General features: G+C 46.2%; 1 protein-coding gene and 2 non-coding genes across 3 annotated transcripts in view; all 3 read right to left on the bottom strand.

Annotated features, from left to right (window-relative positions):
- The window catches only part of LOC132808533 (gastrula zinc finger protein XlCGF7.1-like), a 218,418-nt gene that overhangs the window by 118,504 nt on the left and 81,214 nt on the right, over positions 1–18,700 (bottom strand). The gene's annotated exons all lie outside the window — the stretch shown is intronic.
- On the bottom strand, positions 10,347–10,418 carry trnaw-cca (transfer RNA tryptophan (anticodon CCA)). Its single transcript has one exon. It is a non-coding gene; the product is annotated as a tRNA-Trp (tRNA).
- On the bottom strand, positions 17,002–17,073 carry trnaw-cca (transfer RNA tryptophan (anticodon CCA)). Its single transcript has one exon. It is a non-coding gene; the product is annotated as a tRNA-Trp (tRNA).

Genomic DNA, 18,700 nt, shown 5'->3' with positions numbered 1-18,700 from the left:
CTCATCTAAATCCACTTCCCAAAGAGTTTCTAAAGGTTCACAAAGCTGGAGACTGGGATTTCTGTTTTGCTTCATGAACATTTTTCCATTTCCTAACTGACAATATATTGCCAAAATCTCTTCCCAAGTGTACGCTGTGCTTCTTTTCCAGGGATGAGAAATTTCCATTGTGGGGAGACATTCCCAAGGTTGGGAATGTTCGCTTTGGAGGAAAGAAGGTTAACTGGAGATTTCCTGGGGCTGTTGGTAATGATGGGAGAAGAAGCGGTGGGAATGGGCAGATTAATGACCAGAAGAACCAATTGCCACTGACCAGAGTCAGTTACCAGAGGACAGGAATTGAAGTTCTTGAATGAAAAGCAGCGCTTGTGCCTAATAAACACAGAGAATACTGCAGAAAGCCAACAGGTCGTGCATCATCTGTGGAAAGGTAAACAGAGCTGACGTTTTGAGTCTGGTACGTTGTTTGTTGAGAACTCGAGTTTCCTGCATGGTAATAAATTCCCAGACATGAGAAAACGCGACTTTATTGAGACGGGTTTTGTGAAGTTTGAGCGATAATGCAACCAACAGGAAGTCATTTAAAATCGCCAGCGAAGAAAGCATAGCCAGCAGGTTTCCACCCTGGGCGGGGGAGCCCCAAAGGATCTCTACGCCAGCACCTTAAGTATTCGGCCACAACTACACGTCCTAAGTTATGATCTAAAATTTCTAATGGAATTGCTCTAACAGGAAAGGTGAGTACTGGACTTGTCCTGTCCGCGCCATCGCCCCAACGTATCCTGTTCCCCTGGATTTGATCAGGACAGAGGAGGCTGATGGGAGATCGAATTGAACTACACACATTGATGAGGGACAGAGCGGATGGGAAGGATCCATTTCCGTGCGTAGAGAGATGAATAATCAGGGCCGAAAATAAGGAGCCACTTCAAGAAATTTGGGGTTCATTCAGCAAAGCTAATATAGAACTGTTCACAGAAAATGGTGATGAAAGTCTCTCGAGTTATTTTGATGAGAAGTGTTCATGATGCTAATACAATCGAAAGGATGAAGGAAGATTGGTAAATGTATTTGGTGACAGTTCTGTTCATGCCCTGTGAGCGAAACCTGGATCTGAAGGAATAAAAGGGACATTAACAATATCGATCTGAAATTGGATACGTGACAAGAAACAGCCATTATTGACAGTTGGCTTTTGAACTGGAGAAGGTTTCTCGTGAAATTAGCTTGAGGCTTGAGGTATGCAAGGTCAAGATAACTTAGGTAAAACACTCATTAGCAGACAGTGAAAGGATTATAAGACGCAAATTAAACATTTTCGACAAGTGATACAGGGGACTCGGAAGATTAGTATTATAAACTGTGAACACCAAAGTTCTGGAGCTCAACACACGCATTCAAACACCGAAAACATCCAGATCCGGATGAATCAGATTGCATTGTGGTGCGTTTCTACAAAGCTTCCACTTGCAATGTCCTACAAAAGAGTGACAAAACCCATCCCTGTCAGCCCAGGATAGAAAATCCGAAGGGCTGAAAGTTTGCTTATTTTCTGAAGATTCACAAAACTAAGACTGGGTTTTGGTGATTGTTTCCTTTCCACTCCCAGGAGCCCAAGTGGTTGAGCCGGTGAGTTGGAGAAAGTGAAATGTGCCCATGAGCAGCGTGTGGGGCTATTTCAATTTCCCCTTCATTTGACAGCACTGTGACTTGACTCCGATGTTCTCAGAGATATTTATTGATGCGAGACAGTGAAAAGATTCTCATTCCCGCAGATCGGGAATTCAAACCTTTTGCCGGCTTCAGGACAACGAGGAAGATTAATTGCTAGCGGCAAAGAGTTTCTCGAACAGCTGCTTCTCATTCAGTCTCCCTGCTGCTGTTTGTCACGTCCCCAGGAACCGGGCTCTCTCCACTGGCAGATAATTCAACCATTTTGTTTTGAATCTCTTCTTTGACACCCGTGCGGTCAGTGACAAGGATACAGAGATCTGGAGAAGACCATGCAGGTCTCCACGAGTGTATCAACTCGACTGTGCACATTGGGCTAGTATATCACTGTGAAATATTTATGTCCAAGCTTTTTTCGGAAGCAGATGAGAAGGCGAGGTGCAGAACAGAGCGCTGTTATACGGGAAAGCTGCTAAAGACGACATTGAGTTAATAGGAGAGAATGGGCTATGGTCCCAACACGCACCCGTTGTGCCAGGGGTTACACTTCGGGTCCACTCTTCCTTCACTCGCAACACTCCACACCCACCTCCCATAGTGCCAAGTCGCTTTCGCCTGCAACCGCCGAATGTGTAACACCTGCCCATTTACCTGCTCCCTCCTGAATATCCAAGGGCTCAAACATACCTGCCAGGTGAAGCAGCACTTTTGCCACAACCTAGTCCACTGCATTCGCTGCTCGCAGTGTCGTTTCCCCAATGTAGCATGAAGCATAAACTGGGTGACTGCTTCGCAGAACATCCCGGTTCTGCCCGCAGGAAAAAGGCCCTGACCTTGCGGTTGCCTGCCACTTTAACACATCATCCTGTTCCCTGGCCAACATCTCTGTCTCAGGCTTGCAGCAGTGTTCTAGCTCCAGATGAAAGAACAACACCTCATTTTCCACTTGGAGACCTTACAGCCCTCTGGTCTTCAATATCGAGTTCCAAAACTTTAGGGCCTGAACTCCCCCATGTCCTTGACCCCTATCAGACAAACGACTCCTTGTTATCACCTCGTCTGCTATGACGCACTACGTATTGTTAGCCACTAACAGTCTCCATGAACAGTTATTCGCCCTCTCACGCGGATCATTATTCACTCCTACGTCCTTCCTATTGTTCTCTCCCTGTGCTGGCGGCAAACACAGCAATGTACATTGGAGACTCTGAGCCAGCTGAAACTTGCTCAGTGTGAAGTACATTCCACATTGCTCCAAGAATTGCAAGCAGCAAAGCGTTTCCAGAACTTCTGCTTGTCATTCTGTCCCCGGGGCAATGATGTTTGTCTCATCCCCAGGAACTGGACTATCTCCACTGGTAGATAATTAAACCAGTTTATTTCTACTTGCACGTTGTTCTGGCGGGTGGGGCGGGGTGTAGGGTGGGTGCGGGTAGAGTCCATTCGCTCTTCTGCACTCTCTCTCTCTGAAACCCTTGGGGTGCGAGGTGTCAGTTGCATTAATGCGGAGAACATGAACAACTTTGATTGTGAACTTTCTCCAAAGGTCTGTTATCGGAGAGATAGAAAGATGCTGTGCTGGTAGGACAGAAAGAAATGGACACCGAGGACTCTTCGCCCAGGTAAATTGACATTATTGTGCAGCCTTCTTGGTGTTCAGAAATCGTCTTCACGCAGCAATCTTAGGGAAAGTCTATTGCAAAGAGGGCATTGCTTTCTTTGTTGCTACCGCGCAGCAGTTAACATCTGAGCCCCAAGTGTCGCAGATGAAGAGAATCCGAGTGAAACCTTCACTCACTGAGAGTCATCCCCACGGCACTGATCTGAGGGACTGCAGGCAGTCCAACGCGGAAGGGACGGTTAAAAATGAACCAGTTTTGCTCCCGCATCCTCTCTGTCCCAGAGACAGGCAATGGGACGACAAAAACACGTAGCACCATTCTCGCGCAGACACAAGCCGTTCAGCCCATCGAGTCCACGGCGACTGCCTGTGTCCCTCTCTCTCTCTCTGAGGTTACTCACAATCGGTGGTATCCGTCCTAATAGTGGGGGAACTGTGTCTGAGTCGTGATGAGGTTTTTGACATGCTTGTCATTCACGTCTGAACCAGGGGAGCGAGTTACTGCAGGGAATGGACGAAAATGCAAGACATTTGTTTCAACTTGACCAGCTGATTGGCATCACAGAGAACTGGTTTTGCGATTCAGTTCAGAGAAAACCGCCGAAGAACAGAATGCCACTGAGACTTCTGAAACCACGCCCCTTGAATGGGGTGGATTTGGCGAGTCCATTCGGGTAAGTCGATGCAAAGGAAAGCAGCCCGACATTGAGCAATAAGCAGAGGATGGCTTCGATCCATCAACCTCTGGGTTATGGGCCCAGCACGCTCCCGCTGCGCCACTCGGCTGCCAAATTGATGTGTGCGGCCCTCAGAGCACTTCAGGTTTTTATCTGGCACGCGGCATGCACGTTCGAGACTGATGTCAAAGACCTCCGCTGCTGTCGTGTAATATGCTGTTTCGCAGACGTACGGAGTCTTTGTAAATAGAAACGTTTCCAGTAAATTCCCACATTCTGTTGGTCGAACTGTGATTTCACGCTGAATCACAGCATGTGTCACAGCGCAGACGGAGGCCATGCGGCCCACCTTCACTCTGCTGGTTCTATACTCAAGTCAGCGTGTGTCTCTATTTGTTTCATTCTCTCGCCTTCTCAGCGTAAATGTGCACATCTGAACGTGATCACCGAATTCCCTTTAGTGTCCATTGAATCTTCCTCTTTGTCAATGTCCGACAGGGACTTACTGACACTAACCACTCCCTGTACGAAAACGTTCTTCCTCCTGTCACTTTTACTTTTTTTCCTGGTGACCTTAAAATTCTGCCGCATCGTTGTGGACCTTTCAGGTGTGGGAGCATTTTTACAACATTATTTCCTGTTTCTAGGTCCCTCATGACTTGGAAAACTTCGGTTCTCCGAGGAGAGCTGTCCCAATTTTCCAATCTACCTTCATTGCTGACATTCCCCAAACACCGCACAGCTCACGTCAACCTGTTCGACACTACATCCAACCATTTCACTTCCCTGTTTTCTGCCTTGTCCAACTCTTCTTTGACACCCGTGCGGCCAGTGACAAGCATTGCCCTCCTCACCATAGGATACAGGGAACAGGAGAAGACCACGCAGATCTCCACGAGTGTAACAACTCGACTGTGCACATTGGGCCAGTATATCACTGTGAAATATTTATGCACAAGCTTTTTTCGGAAGCAGATACGAAGGCGAGGTGCAGAACAGAGAGCTACGGGAAAGCTGCTAAAGACGTCATTGAGTGAATAGGAGAGAATGGGCTATGGTCCCAACACGCACCCGTCGTGCCACGGGTTACACTTCGGGTCCACTCTTCCTTCACTCGCAACACTCCACACCCACCTCCCATAGTGCCAGGTCGCTTTCGCCTGCAACCGCCGAATGTGTAACACCTGCCCATTTACCTGCTCCCTCCTGAATATCCAAGGGCTCAAACATACCTGCCAGGTGAAGCAGCACTTTTGCCACAACCTAGTCCACTGCATTCGCTGCTCACAGTGTCGTTTCCCCAATGTAGCATGAAGCATAAACTGGGTGACTGCTTCGCAGAACATCCCGGTTCTGCCCGCAGGAAAAAGGCCCCGACCTTGTGGTTGCCTGCCACTTTAACACATCACCCTGTTCCCTGGCCAACATCTCTGTCTCAGGCTTGCAGCAGTGTTCTAGCTCCAGATGAAAGAACAACACCTCATTTTCCACTTGGAGACCTCACAGCCCTCCGGTCTTCAATATCGAGTTCCATAACTTTAGGGCCTGAACTCCTCCATGTCCTTGACCCCATCACACAAACGACTCCTTTCTGTATTTTGCTGCATGAAGACGAATTCTGAACACCAAACAGGCTGTACAACAATGTACTCATATGAATTTACTTGAGGGAAGAGCGCTTGGTGTCCATTTCTCTCTGTCTCGCCAGCACAGCATCTTTCTATCTCTCCGATAATAGACCTTTGGAGGAAATTCATATTCAAAGTTATTCACTTCCCTCGCATTAGTGTAAGTGATTTCTCTCACCTCAAGTGATTGAGAGAGACAGCAGAAGAGCGAATGGACTCTTCCCTCACCCCAGAACAGCTTGCGAGTAGAAACAAAATGGTTTAATTATCCGCCAGTGGAGAGAGTCCAGTTCCTGGGGATGAGACAAACATCAGCGCCCCGGGGACAGAATGACAAGCAGATGTTCTGGAAACGCTTTGATGCTTGCAATTCTTGGAGCAATGTATTTCACGCTGAGCAAGTTTCAACTGGCTCAGAGTTGTGGTTCTGTTGGCCGAGCTGGAAGTTTTTGTTGCAAACGTATCGTCCCCTGGCTAGGAGACATCATCAGTGCTCTGGAGCCTCCTGTGAAGCGCTTCTTTGATGTTTCTTACGGTACTTATAGTGGTTTGTTCTTGCCGCTTCCGGGTGTCAGTTTCAGCTGTCCGTTGTAGTGGTTTGTATATGGGGTCCAGGTCGATGTGTCTGTTGATGGAGTTTGTGGATGAATGCCATGCTTCTAGGAATTCTCTGGCTGTTTTCTGTCTGGCTTGCCCTATGATAGTAATGTTTTCCCAGTCGAATTCATGTTGCTTGTTGTCTCGGTGTATGGCTACTAGGGATAGCTGGTCGTGTCGTTTTGTGGCTAGCTGATGTTCATGGATGCGGATTGTTAGTTGTCTTCCTGTTTGTCCTATATAGTGTTTTGTGCAGTCCTTGCATGATATTTTGTAAACTACGTTAGTTTGGCTCATGCTGGGTATTGGGTCCTTTGTTCTCGTGAGTTGTTGTCTGAGCGTGGATGTTGGCTTGTGTGCCGTTATGAGTCCTAAGGGTCGCAGTAGTCTGGCTGTCAGTTCTGAGACGCTCCTGACGTATGGTAGTGTGGCTAGTCCTTTTGGTTGTGGCATGTCCTCGTTCCGTGGTCTATCTCTTAGGCATCTGGTGATAAAGTTGCGTGGGTATCCGTTTTTGGCGAATACCTTGTACAGGTGTTCCTCTTCCTCTTTTTCGCAGTTCTGGTATACTGCAGTGTGTTGTGGCTCTTTTGAATAGTGTCCTGATGCAGCTTCGTTTGTGTGTGTTGGGGTGGTTACTTTCATAGTTTAGGACTTGGTCTGTGCGTGTTGGTTTCCTGTGTACCCTTGTGGTGAATTCTCCGTTAGGTGTTCTCTCTACTAACACGTCTAGGAATGGGAGTTGGCTATCCTTTTCCTCTTCTCTCGTGAATCGGATTCCTATGAGTGAGGCGTTGATGATTCGGTGTGTTTTTTCTATTTCTGTGTTTTTGATGATTACAAAGGTGTCATCGACATATCTGATTCAGAGTTTGGGTTGGATTTGTGGTAGGGCTGTTTGTTCTAACCTTTGCATAACTGCCTCTGCTATGAGTCCCGAGATTGGTGATCCCATGGGTGTTCCGTTGAATTGTTCGTATATCTGATTGTTGAATGTAAAGTGTGTAGTGAGGCACAGGTCCAGTAGTTTAGCTATGCCGTCCTTGTTGATGGGTTCGGCCTCCTGTGTTCTGTTATGTATGTCCAGTAGGTTGGCTATTGTTTCTTTGGCTAGGGTTTTGTCAATTGAAGTGAACAGTGCCGTCACGTCGAATGAGATTATGGTTTCTTCTTTGTCTCCAGAGTCTCCAGTGTACATTACCCCCTGAGTTTATATTTGCACATCGGCGATATGTCTGCACAACAGCACATGACACTACAGCAGTGAAGATCTTTTGATTTCATTCTCGAACGTGCAAGACACACGCCAACTGAAAAGCTGAATACTTTTCACTGAGTACTCGGGAAAGCTGCAGTGCAATGCAGGAGAATGGCACAGCGGGTGCATGTTAGGATCACAACCCAGAAGGGAAACCATTTTCACTTCTTTACTCAATGTCGTCTTCAGCAGCTTTCCCCTATAACGGCGCTCTGCTCTCTCCTTTACCTTGTCATCTGCTTCCCAAAACTTCGTGTATCTGAGCTCAATGTGTCACACCGATACACAAGTCACATTTACACAGTTATTCTGGCACGCTTGTGGAGCTCTGAGTCGTGTTGTCCAGTTTTCTGTCGGTGTGTTCTGATCTCAAGTGTTAAACCTCTTCTCTCAGATAGCAATGAACCGGTGAAGTTGAAACACATGACTTGCTGTTTTTGTCCATTTCCTGCGGTAAAGAAACCGACGCCCGTGTAATAAAAGACTCTCTGTAGGATTGCTGTGTCAAGACAAATTCTGAACACCAAACAGGCTGCACAAAAATGCACACATACCAATTTACCTGAGGGAAGGGTCTCCATTTCTCTCGGTCCCGACAACACAGCATCTTTCAGTCTCTCCGTTAACAGGAGCTTTGGAACAAGCTCAAAGTTCCCCATTTCCTACGCATTTCTGTAACTGACTTATCCTGCCTCAACAACTAGTGAGAGAGAGAGAGCAGAAGAGCGTGTGGGCTCCTTCTTCCACCAGGACAGCTTGCAAGGAGAAATAAAATGGTTCAATTATCCACCAGTGGAGAGAGCCCGGTGCCTGGAGACGGGACAAACAGCAGCGTCCTGGGAGCAGGGAGACAGATTGAGAAGCAGATGTTCTTGAAACTCTTCCCTGCTTGCAATTGTGGGAGCAATGTACAATGTATTTCGTACTGAGCAAGTCTCAGCTGCTTCAGGAGGTGGCTGCACCCATGGCTGGGGGCTCGTTAGTCTGGGATATGATTCTAGCTTTGGGTCTTCTCGCGAATGCAGACGTGTGAGAGTTCCCGGATTCCAATCCCAGGCGAACCATCATTTCTTAAATTGACCAGAGCAAAAATACCCGATCAATTTTCTCAAAAAGCCGCTTTGTTAAATAAGATCGGACTGCCTGAATTAGGGACGGCGCGGAGCTGCCATTGCGGTGAACACGGCGAAGGGAAACACTTGCTCAAAGTGAAAACAAGTATTGCAGATTTTTCGCCCACGCAATCCGAGTCTGAATGAATCTTCCACCTGTATTACGCTCAATTCTGAGGGTGATACTTCAGGAATCGGGGAAGTGAAGTGATTGCAGCCAGCACTGAACAGGTTGAAGTGAATGGTATCGTTCTGAGGAATGTCAGCAATGAAGGGAGATTGGAAAGTTTGGGGCAGCTCTCTTTGGTGAACAGAAGGCTGAAAACTGGCCTGATTGAAGTTTTCCACGTCATGAGGGTTTTAGACAGAGGATTTAATGCAGTGAAAATGCTCCCAGGCCTGAAAGGATCGAGAACGATTTGGCAGAGATTTAAAGTCATCAGGAAAATAAGTAAAAGTGACATTAGGAAGACCGTTTTCGCACGGGGGTGGGGTCAGTAAGTCGCTGTCTGACAGTGACAAAGAGGCAGATTCAATGGACACAAAAGGGAATTCGGTGGGCATGTTCAATGTAACAATGTGCAGATTTACAGGGAGAAGGCGATAGAATGAGACACTTATTTACATATTGTGTTGAACCAGCAGAGCTAAGGTGGGCTGCATGGCCTCAGTCTGCGCTGTCACACATTTCGTGATTCTGAGTGAAATCGGAGTTAGACCAAGAGAACGTGGAAAATTTGACAACGGGTATATTCTGCCCAACAGGATACTCCATCACAGCAATGAAGGTGTTTTGACATCATCCTCGAAGGTACATGACACAATGCAGATTCAAAACCGAGTATTCATTTGAATCACTGAGTAATTTGTTTACAGTTATTCATTTGAGGTGAGCGGAGTTGCGCATTGGGAGCCACTCCAGTTGATCTGTCGAAGCCGTTTTCTCCTGTGTGATAGTCCCACCAGCACTCCAATTTGCTGTGCTTCCAGTCAGTAGATGCAGATTACTATCCCATACTGATACACGGGCCACGATGACCCAGATGTGGTGACAAGCTTGTGAAGGTCTGAGTGCTCTTCTCCTGTTCTCTGTCTGGCTGCTGTGATCCGAATCATCAAACCTCTCTTCTCCGAGATAGAAATAAACTGGTGAAGGTGAAACACATCAGTTGTGGTGTGTTCCATGCGCAGGAGGCCCTGCAGTAATTCCCCACACTGTTTCCCACAGCAGCATCCTCTCGGTGAATTACGCTTGGCAAATCAGTTCGACTGAACCAAATCAGTGTCGGCCGTTGGATTTTACTGACACCGTTTCTAAAATTCAGGCTCACCGTTAATATGGAGAGAGGATGCCAGACTGTAGTTTCCGCTCCTTTTATTGAATAAAGGTAATTTTAACTGTGTCCAGTGAGAAGAAAGAATTTGCTGTTGGTGGGAAACATTTCTATCTGAACTCGCTGTCACGCTCCTGATAAATTGAAACATAAAGCTGGGGGTCTCTGGATTATGTTGTAAACAATATCAGTATTATGTTATTCACACTGCACTGTCACCAACTGAACGAAGCAGCTGCCCAGAGGGAGGCGGCTGCGTTTCAATCCCTGGGGAGCTGAGCATTTACCCCAACACTGGGCACACCACCTCCCTGACACTGTTCACAAATCAAACTGACAGTGAAGCTTCACGTGTGATCGAAAGTTTCTGGAAAGAAGACTTGGATCAACAGATATCTGGATTGAACGTACTCCTTTCTTGATTTGGAATGTAAGAAGTTGCAATCAGAGAGCTTGACGTGATTTGAACACGCAACCGTCTGCTCTGGAGTCAGACGCGCTACCGTTGCGCCACAAGCTCACAGATGACATGCGGCCTCTATTCATGCTTAAGGGACGTGATCGCACTACAATGATTTTACGTTATGAGTGACAACGGAGATCAACAGTTCATGTCTGTTCTGTCTCTCCCCCCTCTCCTTCTGTCTCTCGAAACGATTTCCAACTCTACCTCAATAAAAAGCTGAAAGAACTGCGGCTGTTGTAAATCAGAAACAAAAAAAACAGTAGTTGCCAATGACCCTTCCACAGAACTGATGGTGATTGGGAAAATGCCGGTTTATATGCAGGAGATATCGTGGGAGGAAGGCGGATGCAGTAAATGATAGATCAGGACAGACCCCAAAGCGAGGGAAGAACTGTTGAACAGGAAAGGGAGTTTATAACGATCTGCGTGGGAGGGTAAATGGCGACTGTTCGTGGCTAAGAATAGGTAGTGTGTAATGACAGACTATGTGATAACAAGGCTTGGTGTGTGTGGTAGGGACGAGGCCCTAGAAATGATTGAATTCGATATTGGGACGGGAGGGATGTATGGTCCCCAAGTGGAATATTCGGTGCTCTTCGTTCTGCTGGTGCTGAGCTTCGCTGGAACAATACAGCAAACCTGAGACAGAGATGTTGGCCAGGGAATAGGGTGGGGTGTGGAATTGGCAGGCAACTGGAAGCTCAGGGTCTTTTTTGCGGGCAGAACGTAAATGTTCTGTGCAGCAGTCACTCAGTTTATGCTTCGTTTTCCCCATTGTAGATGAGACCACATTGTGAGCAGCAAATACAGTAGACTCGGTTGTGGGAAGTGCAGATAAAGTGCCACTTCACCTGGAAGGTAATTTTGGGCCCTTCGATAGTTAGGAGGGAGCAGGTAAATGGGCTGGTGTCACACATTCGGCAGTTGCAGGGGAAAGTGCCGTTGGACTATTGGGGTAGGAATGGTGTTAGGGTTGATGGGAATGAAGGAAGAGTGGACCCAAGGTATAACTCCTGCCCATTTACTTATCCGCTAAATAGAGGAATTTGTTAAGTGTGTAAAAGGAAATTTTCTAATTCACAATGTGGATGTACATACTGGCGAGGGTGCAAAACCTAAGGGCCAGCAACCATAGTTCTATTATCATTAGAATAGTGATGGAAAATAATATATCAGATCTAATAGTTGAAGTTCTAAATTGGAGGAAGACTCAGATATTAGGCAAGATCTTTCAAAAGCTGATTGGGGCAGTTGTTCACAGGTTAAAGGACTGCTGGAAAATGGGAAGCCTTCAAATATGAGATAACAAGAGTCCAGACACAGTGTATTCCTGTTAGGGTAAAAGAAAAGGCTGGTAGGTGTAGGGAATGTTGGATGACTAAAGATATTGAGAAATGGTTTAGACAAAAGAAGGATGCATACGTCAGGTATCGACAGAGAGATTGAGTGACTCCTTAGAGCATAAAGGCAGAACGAGTATACTTAAGAGGAAAATTATGAGGGCAAAAAGGAGACATGAGATAGCTTTGACAAATAGAGTTAAGGATAACCCAAAGGGTTTTATAAATACATTAAGAACAAAAGGATAACAAGGGAGAGAATAGGGCCCCTGTAAGATCAGCAAGGCGGCCGTTGTGTGGAGCTGCAGTAGATGGGAGGGTTGGAGTGGAATACTGAACGGATATTGTGCATCAGTGTTTACTGTGGAGAAGGGCATGGAAGATATAGAATGTGAGAAAGTAGGTGGTAACATATTGAAAAAATGTCCATATTACAGATGAGATATTGCTGCATATCTTGAAATGCTTAAAAGTGGATCAATCCCAAGGTCCTGATCAGGAGTACCCTAGACTTCTGTGGGAAGCTGGAGAAGTGATTGCTGGGCCTCTCACTGAGATATTTGCATCATCAATAGTCACAGGTGAGGTGCCAGAAGGCTAGAGGGTGGCTATCGTGGTGCCACTATTTAAGAAAGGTGATAAGGAAAAGCCAGGGAATTATAGACCGGTGAGCCAGACATCCCTGATGGGCAAGCTTTTGGAGAGAATCCTAAGAGATAGGATTTACATGTATTTGGAAACGCAAGAATTGATTAGGGATAGTCAGCATGGCTTTATGCTTGGGAAATCATGTCTCACGAACATGATACAGTTTTTTGAAGAAGTACAAAGTGGATTGATGAGGGCAGAGCGATGGAAGTGATCTATATGGACTTCAGGAAGGCGTTCATCAAGGTTCCCCATGGGAGACGGGTGAGCAAGGTTTATGGCATGCAGGGACAACTAGCCATTTGGATACAGAACTGGCTAGAAGGAAGAAAATATAGGGTGATGATGGCGGGTTGCTTTTCAGACTGAAGGCCTGTGACCAATGGTGTACCACAAGGATCGATGTTGGGTCAGCTACTTTTTGTCATTTATATAAATGATTTGTATGTAAACAGAGGAGGTATAGTTAGTAAGCTTGTAGATGACACCAAAATTGGAGGGGTAGTGGACAGCAAGGACGGTTACCTCAGATGATTACAGCGGGACCTTGATCAGATGGGCCAATGGGCTGAGAAGTGGCTTTTGGAGGTTAATGTAGATAAATATGAGGTGCTGCATTTTGAAAAAACAAATCAGAGCAGGACGTTTACACTTAATGGTAAGTTCCTTGGAAGTGTTGCTGAACAAAGAGACCTTGGAGTTCAGGTTGATAGTTCCTTAAACGTAGAGACACAGGCAGATTGGATAGTAAAGAAGGCGTTTGGTGTGCTTTCCTTTGTTGGTCAGAGCATCGAGGATAGATGTTGGGAGCTCATGTTGCCACTGTACAGAACATTGGTCAGGCCACGTTTGGAATATTGCATGTAATTTTGGTCTGCTTCCTATCGGAAAAATGTTGTGAAACTAGAAAAGGTGCAGAAAAGATTTACAAGAATGTGCCCAGGGTTGGAGGGTTGAGCTATAGGGAGAGGGTGAACAGAGTATTTTCTCTGGAGCATCAGAGGCTAAGGGGGTGACCGTATAGAGGTTTATAAAATCATGAGGGATATGGATAGGGCAAATAGACAAGTTCTTTTCCCTGGGATGGGGGAGAACAGAACTAGAGGGCATAGGTTTAGGGAGGGGAGGGGAAAGATATAGAAGGGACATAAGGGGCAACCTTTTCACGCAGAGGGTGATGCATGTACGGCATGAGCTGCTGGAGTAAGTGATGGAGGCTGGAATAATTACAGTATTTAAAATGCATCTGGATGTGTATATGAATAGGAAGGTTTTGTGGGGATTTGGTCCAAGTGCTGGCAAATGGGACTAGATTAGGTTAGGATATCTGGGCTGCATGGACGAGTTGGACCGAAGGGTCTGTTTCCGTGCTGTACATCTGTGTCACTCTGTGAGACTCCATGGGATTCTCTAGGAGGAATTGAGGTCTGCAGATGCTGGAGATCAAAGCTGAAAATGTGTTGCTGGAAAAGCGCAGCAGGTCAGGCAGCATCCAAGGGATCCTCTGCCCAAGAGAGCAGTTGAGACAGCTTCATGAAGTATACTGAAAACACAGTTGGATGGGTTTTTGCATGGTAGGGGAATTAAGGTTAGTCGGGATAGTGCAGGTTGGTGGAGCTGTGACCTTAATGAATGACGTAGCAGGCTTGACCAAATGGTCTACTCCTGCTTCTCTTAATATGAATCTGTAACGCTGCATTTCCCGCGGCAGAGTTTTCCCACGGCACAAAGGAGGTTTTCTAAAATAAATTTAAACCCCTTGCTTTGCTTGAACTCAAATCGCATTGACTTGGAGGAGAGTGGGATTTGCAAAGTGCCCTCCCCTCCACACGTGCCTCCACTGCAGGGCAGCTGTCCGGCCCGCCTCCATTGTTGACGTCACAATGTGGATGCAGCCCTGTCAGCTTCAGAGTGAAACGTCCACCCTCTGGGCAATATCTGGGAGCAAAGCAATGTCACACCCTTTCCATTCACCATCCTCCAGCAGTGAGGGGGGAGGGGAGGTAGGGGTGGGTGAAACACTGTTCACTTGTAGCAACTGGAGTGAATCCAGGGAGGGGGCAGACACTCCATAGGTGCTCAAATACTTTCTATCTCTCTTAAAGATATTTTCCTTGTGTATTCACTCAGTTTTGGCACGTGTACAGTTTGCACTGCCGAAAAGCATTGTTTCTTTACTCATGTTCACAACCAAAAGATTAGATTCTCATGGAACTGAGCAGCATTTAAGGGATTGGCACATGTCAAGAAGATGCAGGTCTCCGCGGGTTTGTGGCTCGTTGGTCTAGGGGAATGATTCTCGCTTCGGGTGTCCTGGTGCCTGGATGTGCGAGAGATCCCGGGTTCAAATCCCAGACGAGCCCTTGTTTCTTACATTTTTTTGTGCGAAAACGGCAAAAAGCAGCTTCGTTTAACGAGATCCGATGAATCAGGGATGGGGCAGAGCTACCATTGCAATGAACGCGGCAAGGGCAGAACTTACTCAAAGCGAAAATGAGCTTTACTTCACACAGAGGGTGGTGGGCTTTTGGAACGCATTGCCAGCAGAGGCGGTAGAGGCAGGCAAGGTAGATTCATTTAAGATGCGTCTGGATAAATGCATGAGTGGGTGGGGAGTAGAGGAATACAAATACTTAGGAATTGACCAACAGGTTTAGACAGTACATTTGGATTGGCTCAGGCTTGAAGGGCCTGTTCCTGGGCTGTAAATTTTCTTTGTTCTTTGTTCTATATGATGTATATCTGATATTGTTGGCTGTTCTAAAAGTTTCTTTGTAATTATTATTCACCTTCTAATGTAGTAATGGAGTTACATCCTTTTTTGTCATAATTTTTTTATTTAATAGGCCAGCAGGAGGTCATTCAGCAATTTTTCTGCCTTTCTTTTCTCAAGCAGTCTTAACATTTCATTTTCATATCCTTGATTCAGCTCCATTTCCAGCATCTTTGTAGGCAGTTTGTTCCATGTTATTGTCACTGGAATGAAGTTTTCCTCCATACATTCTCTCCTGCGCGCCTTTATTGGAAAAAAACCTACCCAGGTAAGTTTGTGCTACACCAGCTTCCGGGTCCGCTCCGCACTTTTTTTGAAAAAAAAATTAAATTTAAACCGTGAAACAAACGTAACCGCGTCTACAAACAGACAGTGCCAAACAGCCCTTACCTGCTTCGCAGAGAGAGTGAGGATTGTTCACTCGTTTGTGGGTGTTGGGATGATTGCTTCTGCGGTTAAGTATTTGGTTTGCGTGTGTTGTTTTTCTGTCGACGCTAGTTTGAAGTTCCCCATTGACTGTTCGCTCTTCAGTGACATCTAGGCATGGCACTTTGTTGCTGTTCTCCTCCTCGTCAAACCAGGAGCCCCCCTCAGGCCACAGTCTCACCACTTGGAACACCAATATACGGACGAGTCAAAGACCTCCACTGAAGACTAAAACACCAAGTCGAAGACTCACGCCACTCCAGTTACTCCATCCAAGAATTCCTGAACACCAAAGGCAACAAGATAAAACAGGATGCAATAATACTGTCCTTTGACATACAGCCCTGTTCACATCCATTAACATCAACGTGACCAAAGAAAACTGAAGACACTACTTGAAGAACCAAAGGCACAAACACCAAACAGCACCAACGTCATCAGCAAAGATAACACTGTCAAGCTCATGGAGCTGTGCCTTACCTCCCACTTCCTATTCAGTAACAAGACTAACAAAAAATCAACGGAGCACCCATGAAACCACCAATATCAGGATTCCTAACAGAAGCAATAATGCAGAGATAATGGAACAACTTAGAGGAAACCTACAACACCATCAACAATCTCCTTACTGGCATAAAATTCACAAAAGAGGAGAACAAGAACAAAGTGCTGTTGTTCTAGATGTCACAGTACAGCGAACAGTCAATGATAAATTCAAAACAGCGTCTCCAGGAAACAACACACGCGAACCAAGTACTTAAGCTGCAGAAGCAATCATCCCAACACATGCAAACAAATCTGCATCAGGATGCTATTTCAACGAGCTACTTCACACTGCAGCGCCCAGCAACGGCGAAGATCAATGAACAACTGTACAGCGCATTTAAGAAGAACGGATAGCCCACAGACCCGAATACCTGATGAAGGGCTTATGCCCGAAACGTCGAATTTCCTGTTCCTTGGATGCTGCCTGAGCAGCTGCGTTTTTCCAGCAACACATTTTCAGCTCTGATCGCCAGCATCTGCAGACATCACTTTCTCCTCGACAATTTTAACTGTGTCCAGTGTGAGGAAATAATTTGTTGTTGGTGGGAAACATTGCTATCTGAACTCGCTGTCACTCTCCTGATAGATTGAAACACAAAGCTAGGTGTCTCTGGATTATGTAATAAACTTATCGGAAAGATGTTATTCACACCGCACTGTCACCAACTGAAAGAAGCAGCTGCCCAGAGATAGACGGCTGTGTTTAAATCCAGCGATGAACTGGGGGAGCTGAGCATTTACCCAAACACTGGGCACACCACCTCCCTGACACAGTGCTTACAAATCAAACTGACAGCAAAGCTTCACGTATTATTGAAAGTTCCCGGAAAGAAGACTGGGCTTAACAGATATCCGGAGTGAACACAATCCTTTCTTGATTGGAAATCTCAGGAACTGATTTTAATGAGCCTGACGTGATTTGAACACGCAACCTTCTGATCTGGAGTCAGACGCGCTACCGTTGCGCCACAAGCTCACAGGGAGCCTAGGGCCTCTATTCATGCTTAAGGGAAGTCATCGCACTACAATGATTTTACGTTATGAGTAACAATGGAGATCAACAGTTCATGTCTGTTCTGTCTCTCCACCTCTCCTTCTGTTTCTCAAAATAATTTCCAACCCTACCTCAATAAAAAGCTGAAAGAACTGCGGACGCTGTATATCAGAAACAAAAAACAAACAGTAGTTGCCGGTCACCCTTCCATAGAACTGATGGTGATTGGGAAAACGTTGGTTTATATGCAGGAGATATTGTGGGAGGAAGGCGGATGCAGTAAATGGTAGATCAGGACAGAGCCCAAAGCGAGGGAAGAACTGTTGGACAGGAAAGGGAGTTGATAACGATCTGCGTGGGAGGGTGAATAACTGTTAATAGAGACTGTTCGTGGCTAAGAATAGGTAGTGTGTAATGACAGACTATGTGACAACAGGGCTTGGTTTGTGTGGTGGAGACGAGGATACAATGGATTTCAGGCCCTTGAATTATTGAATTCGATATTGGGACCGGAGGGATGTATGGTCCCCAAGTAGAATATTCGGTGCTCTTCGTTCAGCTGGTGCTGAGCTTCGCTGGGACAATACAGCAAACCTGAGACAGAGATGTTGGTCAGGGAACAGGGTGGGGTGTGTAATTGGCAGGCAACTGGAAGCTCAGGGTCTTTTTTGCAGGCAGAACGTAGATGTTCGGGGAACATTTTCCTGACATTGAAAGCACACATTGTCAAAGCCGAGGAAGAGCAGCAAATAAAGCGCTCCTGGATGGGTTTGAACGACCAACCTTCCGGTTAACAGCCAGGAAAGTATTACAAGCATTTTCGACAAGTGATACAGGGAACTGGGAAGAAAAGTATTATAAACTGTGAACAACAAAGTTCTGGAGTACAACACTTACATTCAAACACCAAAAACATCCAGGTCCTGATTAATCAGATTGCATTGTGGTGCTTTTCTGCAAAAAATCCTGCGTGGGGAAACTGACAATATGTTGCCAAAATCTCTTCCCAAGTGTACGCCGTGCTTCTTTTCCAGGGGTGAGAAATTTCTATTGTGGGGAGACATTCCCAAGGTTGGGAATGTTCGCTTTGGAGCAAAGAAAGTTAACTGGAGATTTCCTGGGGCTGTTGGTAATGATGGGAGAAGAAGCGGTGGGAATGGGCAGATTAATGATCAGAAGAACCAATAGCCACTGACCAGAGTCAGTTACCAGAGGACAGGAATTGAAGTTCTTGAATGAAAAGCAGCACTTGTGCCTAATAAACACAGAGAATACTGCAGAAAGCCAACAGGTCGAGCAGCATCCGTGGAAAGGTAAACAGAGCTGACGTTTTGAGTCTGGTACGTTGTTTGTTCCGAACTCGAGTTTCCTGCATGGCAATAAATTCCCAGACATGAGAAAACGCGACTTTATTGAGACGGGTTTTGTGAAGTTTGAGCGATAATGCAACCAACAGGAAGTCATTTAAAATCGCCAGCGAAGAAAGCATAGTCAGCAGGTTACCACCCTGGGCGGGGGGAGGCGGGGATGGGGGAACCCCAAAGGATCTCTACTCCAGCTCTTTAAGTGTTCAGCCACAACTACACGTCCAAAGTTGTGGTCTGAAATT

This window comes from Hemiscyllium ocellatum, assembly GCF_020745735.1.
Source record: "Hemiscyllium ocellatum isolate sHemOce1 chromosome 27 unlocalized genomic scaffold, sHemOce1.pat.X.cur. SUPER_27_unloc_7, whole genome shotgun sequence".
NCBI lineage: Eukaryota > Metazoa > Chordata > Chondrichthyes > Orectolobiformes > Hemiscylliidae > Hemiscyllium > Hemiscyllium ocellatum.
This window is presented reverse-complemented; position numbering and strand designations above follow the sequence as displayed.